The sequence below is a fragment of the Capra hircus genome, chromosome 3 (assembly GCF_001704415.2).
Source record: "Capra hircus breed San Clemente chromosome 3, ASM170441v1, whole genome shotgun sequence".
In the NCBI taxonomy this organism is placed as follows: domain Eukaryota; kingdom Metazoa; phylum Chordata; class Mammalia; order Artiodactyla; family Bovidae; genus Capra; species Capra hircus.
Genome location: NC_030810.1, coordinates 51,240,805 through 51,247,107, shown reverse-complemented (window position 1 = coordinate 51,247,107; position 6,303 = coordinate 51,240,805).

The following is a 6,303-nucleotide window of genomic DNA, read 5'->3' as shown; positions in this document are numbered from 1 at the left end:
AGAGCAGAACTGAAAGCGGAATTAAAAATAAAGACCCCCAAAAAAAATAAAAAAATAAAAATAAAGACCCAATTCGGCGATTTAGTTACAGTCTCTATTTGTTAAGGGTCTGAAAAATGAATCTGGGGTACTGTTTGGCTACCATCCGGGAGAATAAATCGCGCGGATCATTTGGAGATTCGGGGAGCGCTGGAGCTGTCTTGGGAAGTTAGGGCGGGGGCACGGGCGTTCATGCGATCATTCCACCCACCCTCGCCTAATCAGGGGGCTCTCAATCAGGTTTTCAAAATACTAATCTTGATCAAAGAGCTCCTATCTCTGCATAAGTGGAGGAAATGATTCGTTTTTAGAGGCTTCTGGGTTTGGACAAGAAGAATGATCGTCAGACATAAGAAGACCTAAAAGACTGGTCTGGCGTCCGCTTTACTCCTGGAGCCCGGCAGGACACCTACCTTTCCCAAGGGGTAATTGCTCGCACCCAGCCTTGCTCAGTAGGCCTCCGGGTGGTGAGTTATTTCTGTATCCCAGGTGGTATAGGCCTTCGGTAGGGGGTCGTGCTTGGAGAAGGGAGGAGGCGAGTGATGCGCAGGTGTTTGCTGTGAATGTCAGGGCTGAGCGTCCTTCTCATCCAGGGCCCAACCACCTTGTGACCCCCAGTGGAGGGCGAGCATACCGAGGGGTCTTTCCTGCACAGTGGCCCCAACTTCTTGGAGCTAGCGTCACACCTCTTACCCAGGCTTCTCCTCGGCTCCGACAATGGAAGAGTTCGCCTGATGCTTCGCAGAGTACCCCTTCCTACCTTAGGTGTTTGTGCTAAAAGTCAGGACTCTTTTTGTCTGTGGAATGAGGGATTTTAGCTCCGACTCCAACTGAGACCAATTTTGGTCTCGAATAAGGATAGACCAAAAAAACATCATCTTGTGTATCTGCAGGTGGGTAAGGAATCGCCGGTTGGAGCGATTCCTACCTACTAACTTGAAATTTCTGGCATGCCCACCTCTCCTGAAATGAAAACCGGGTACCTAAGCCCACCTAGGGGGCAACAAACACCCAACCAACAGCCCTGACGGATAGGGCTCTTTGCAAGGTTGGGAGAAAGAAAGCCAGAGACTTGGGAGTGCCTCCTGCCCCAGGCTTTGGGGCGCTCCGCTAGTTGGGAGGTGCAGGGTGTGTCCCCCTAAAGCTCGAGGGGTTCAGGGCAGGGGTCTGGGTTGAGCCAGGCCTTGATTGGAGGTCCATGGCTGGAGAGCGGGAACACCAACCCGCCCTGACCCCCACAGCTTCCACTCACCGCGAAGAGCTGCCTAATTGGGCTCCGAGCAGCTGCGAAATTTGTAATCGCCTAATAAGCCTTCCACCTCGGTAATTCTTATCAAAAGGCATAACACTGATATTTTCACACTCGGCTTGCACCACAGGAGCCGTTTATAAACATCCTTCATCAGTGGGATGAAATTAAGCCTGCATTGACAGAGGTCTCTGGAAGTCGATATTTAAAAGCAATAGATCCGAATTAGCAAATTATTACTTTAAGTAAGGAAAGTCCCCACCAACTTGACTATTGAACCTTTTGCTTTTGAGCTCCTCGCGGTGAGTAACCACATATTTGAGAAAACTTAACCTGGAGTTTTCGCGGTACTCAGGCAATCTTCGGAATCTCGCTTCCTGAATCCGCGACCGCCCCGGCTCTTAGCCCTCCCACCAGCCTTCGACGCGCTCGAGTCAGACTTGTGTAGACATGGGGGAGACACTGCTGGGACACGGACGAAAACAAAGTCAAAGGAGATGCGTCCAGGACTCCCGGGCTCGAAAGCACAGGGCCAGTACCAGCGATTGGGGCCCTGCATCTTCCCGGGCCGGCGATTCTCGCTGACCACACCCCTACCCCCAGGTATCCGCTCCAGGGGTCGGCAAGAGGACGGTCGAAGGGTGGAGGGCGGAAGACCTCTGAGCGGTAAGAAGGCACTGCTTCTGGGTGATTCGTGTAGTGACCTCTTTACTCCTAGCGCTCAGCCCTCTGAAACTGCGGAGGTCACACTTGACTCAGGGTATCCTTTGATTTTTGACCACTTTGTCTGACCATTATTAATATTGATCTGCAAAAGGATGGATGGAAATAGCTTCCAGAGATTTTTGTTGTTTTGCCCTGCCCCCGCCCCCAAATTGCCCAGGAAGCCGCGTGACTCCTCAGAGAGAGCGGAGCGGGAAATGCTCTCACCTTGGGACTTACCGGTCCCAGGCTCCTTTCCAGACCTTGTCACCCAGTTTCCGAGGGAAAGGGAAGGGCGCGTTTATTGATGCAGCGGAGGTCGCCCAATGGTGGCGAGAGCCTCCGTCTGAGACCCACGGATCTCTCCCCCACTGCGGGCCAAGGCTGAGGCTGAAGGGTCTTCCCCGGGAGGCTAGCTTGGTGTGCACTGGACAGCTGGGAACCACGGCGCGCAGACCCGGCCTCCTCTCCGGACCAGTCTGTTACGCCAACTGCTGGCGGGTGAGCCGGCTGGGGCCACTTGTCACCAGTGGGTCTAGAAACCCACTAGCTAAAAACCGAGTTCTGCGACCGAAAGGATTGTTTGTGTAGATTCCATGTTCCTTTCCAGGCGGTGCGCTCATCCCCTCCTCGAGCTTTCCCTCCTGAGCTCAAGTAAACTTGCGCGGTCGGCTGCGACAGGAGATAGCAGTACCGTTTCTCACAGATGGGACCGCTGGTAAGAGAGGAAAGAATTCGAAGTCGTATGCAGCACGAAATTAGGCCGGGCCCTGTCTGGGACGCTCGCGGGCTAAATGCTACTGCACAAAGCGCAGAAGTCCACTACATCTTTTACTCGTTGTGACATTTCCAAACCGACAATCTCGCCTTAAGCACGCTTGTGGCTTGGAGCTGCTGATTTTATATGCATTTTATCGTTCAGAATGAGCATAGGGCAGGACCAGTGGAAACCCGATTCTAATCTATTTCTACAGACCTCTGCCCGCACAGCTCTGTAAAAGCCAAACTAGGAGTTTGAGAGAAATAACAACTAAGTCCTTTCTCCCCAGCTTTTTATTACACATCCGAGGCAACCGAGCTGATCTAGCTTGTAGCTCACTCATCTAGAAAGAGGACGCATGCTTCCCCTCATCCACTGCCCTCACCCCCTGTTCTTCAGGGATCCCTGAGAGTTAACAAAAACCCAGCAAGGGAGGCAAGAGAGCCAAACTTGATCCGAGTGCAAAATCCTGGGTCCCTGACGGCATTTCCTGGGTCGAGTGGGGGTGGTGGCAGGGAGCTGTGTGAGCCTCCCATTTGCAGGCTTCGATCCTGTTTTGATAAGAACTTGCAGCCCCATTGTTAGTGTGCGTGCACCCAACATGTCCATGAAGTCTCACCCTGCAACCTCAGTGTTGAGGTTTCTAGCCCCCCTCCCAACATTTCCAAGTCCCATTGTTGCTTATCCGATGTAACGTGTGAAATGATAATTTGAAAGAAGTCTGCAGAATAATCTTGAACCATAATTTTTCATGTTAAATAAACTTCTATAAGGATTTCTGCTACAGGAGACTGGCTCTGGTAACTATGGCAGTGCTTTCTCCTTCGTCCCTTTCTTCCTTGCTCCCTGCTCCTTTCCTGTCTGCTTGCCTGCCTGCCTTTATGGGAGATCAGGGTTTCAGAGCTATGTGTTATACTAAGAGCACAGGTTTTGAAGTTAGTCAAACCTGTAACGGATTTTCGAGTAATGTATTTAACAACTTAGTTTGTTTTTTTCATCAGTAAAATGGGGACGACAGCGCTAATGATGTTGAAATATTTTCACCAACACATACATAGTAGCTTCTCAATGAATGTAATCTTCTTTCACTCCTCCCTCCTCCTCCTTTGCCACCCAAGAGCTGTCTAGATGTAAGGTGTCACCAATGGCTTAATTCCCCAGGTGAAGGGGTCAGACCATACTCCTAAACAACCGATTGCGATTCCAGTTGGCCATTTCCAGTAGTTCACCTGCTCGGATTCTAGTGCTGGAGGTGCCTCCCAGTGCTGCTGGGGCGCGGAAGAAGAACTCACAGCTGCCAGCCACCTCTAATCAGGGCATCTCAGCCCGAGTAGGCACGCAAACAACTTTTCCTCCCACTGCTTTATTTGGGGGTTAATTTGGCGCATATAAATGATTGACACCTTGCCTTCTGTCAGTTTGCGGGAACTTCTGAATATTGTTAAAGTAGCTATACTCCATCCAGTTCTTGCCTGGAAAATCCCATGGACGGAGGAGCCTGGTGGGCTGCAGTCCATGGGATCACACTGAGTCAGACACGACTGAAGTGACTTAGCAGCAGCAGCAATATTCATAGCTGTTGCTTTTTGTCAAAAGGAGCTGAGGAACATAACCATTCTTCAACAACTTGCCAAAGGCCATTTTACCAGGTTGAGTCAGAATTCGAACCCAGACACCGAACGCTGAGGCCGACTTTCCTTCTTTTTTAAAAGCCCTCCTCTTAACCATTCCCGGTGTTGTCTTCTTTGAGGTGAGCTCAGAAAAGGACGCGTTTAATCAGTGGATTCATTTACCCCAACTCGAGACGGTTTTTTACATAGTTCAGTTGATCTGGGTTGCGGCTCCAGCACAGGTGGTCCAGCTGTCAGCGCTTTGCCCCCGCCGGCTTCCTGCGGAGTTGCCTCTGCCGGGAATCCGGTATCCAGTGGGAAAGAGCGCCCCCTTCCTTGCGAGGTTTAAAAGCACAGAATGAGCATCCCCACCTTGACGCAACTAGAGAAAGCCAGCACTGCCTTAAATAAATTAATTTATAAAGCAAAAAAAAACAACAACAACAAAAAAAGCACAGAATGAATAGTTTGGAGTGTCAAGTAAGCTGACCACAGGGGGAAAAGAGTTGAGCTTTTAAGTCGGTGGTAAAATTTTTCTCCTTTCCTTTGCAAATTACAGAATCCGATGACTAATCATCAGCGAGTGGGTCGAAACCTGGATTGAATAAGTGACCAGTGCTTTCCGAACCTCCTGCAGTGTAAAGGTCTTCCTGAACTTTCCTCTGGACACTTTGACCAAAGTTCGGGTCACTGAGTCTCCGGAGTCTGCAGAAGCCTCGCTGCCCAGCTCCAGCTGTGCAGAGTCATCTCGCTGCTCCCTGTAACACCACTACTCCAGAGAAGTCTTTAGAAGTAGTTTCCCCCCTAGAGAAACAGGTGAATAAAGTTGACTCCAGCAGATCTTTGACAGCTCCAGGCTTCTGTCACTCTGGAGGCAGGAACCATGTGCTGTTCTGACTCTCTGGAGCCTAGTTCAGTATGTTGGCACTGGGCAATAAAGGACGGCTTTTTTAATGAAAAAATATAAATATGTGTGTTGGCAGGTACAGAGGGTTTCATGCCTTTCTATGTATTCTTAGTTCCAGCTTCCTGTTTCTTTACAGTGGCACCTTCTTGCCCAGGACCCAAATTTTTTAATCCCTTAGAAGAACGAGGTAAGGAAGGGCATAGATATTCTGACTATTTAATTTGAGGGACTTACCAGGCTCCACTTTTCTTCTAGGGCGAGGGACTTACAATGGCTCATTTGGACCCCTCTGGATCACCCTTCAGCCCTCAGTGTTTGCAACTGAAAACCTACTGTGGGTGCTTCAGAGACCATCAAGGTCTGAGCCTCAGTTATAGGTGAGGACACTAATGGGACAAAGAATTGAAACATATTGGACCCCAGAAGCCCAGAGAAGCCTCCATGGGCCCACTCTTGACAGCACACATGGAAATGCTGTGTTGGCCTGACCTGAGTTGATCTATGTTTTGGCTTGCCCCAGGGCCAAAAGGGAGCCTAGGATGGACAGTCAGGATGGCAGCTGAGGTCACTCAGAGCCAGATGGTGGTGCTGTCAGGCCTCCCCGGCTTGGGAAGGAGACGCACCCCTGTTTACAGCCAGCAAAACTACTGAAGAACGTGGAGGGGAGGCACAGGTGATGGTGTATAATCTTAAGCTAGGTAGATCCATGTTCCGCACCCCCCACCCCCCGCCCTGCCCCACCACCCTGCCAGGTCATACTTCTGTGCCCTGGGTGCCTCAGCTCCCTCTCTTCCCGGACCCAACCTCTCTCAAGCCAGGATAGCTCTGGAACAGAAACTGTAGCCCCAGGGGACTGTTTGACTAGGGTCCTGAAGTCCTGGAAGAGATCTGTTGGCCTGGGATTACTGCACTGGGAATTTACACCAACACTAAGAGAAAAGCCCTAGGGTTTTATCTTGAAAACTGGGGTCTTTTGACAGATGCACCAAGAAGATTAGCAAATTTAGCCACAGCCGCTGCAGGCAAAGAAACACAG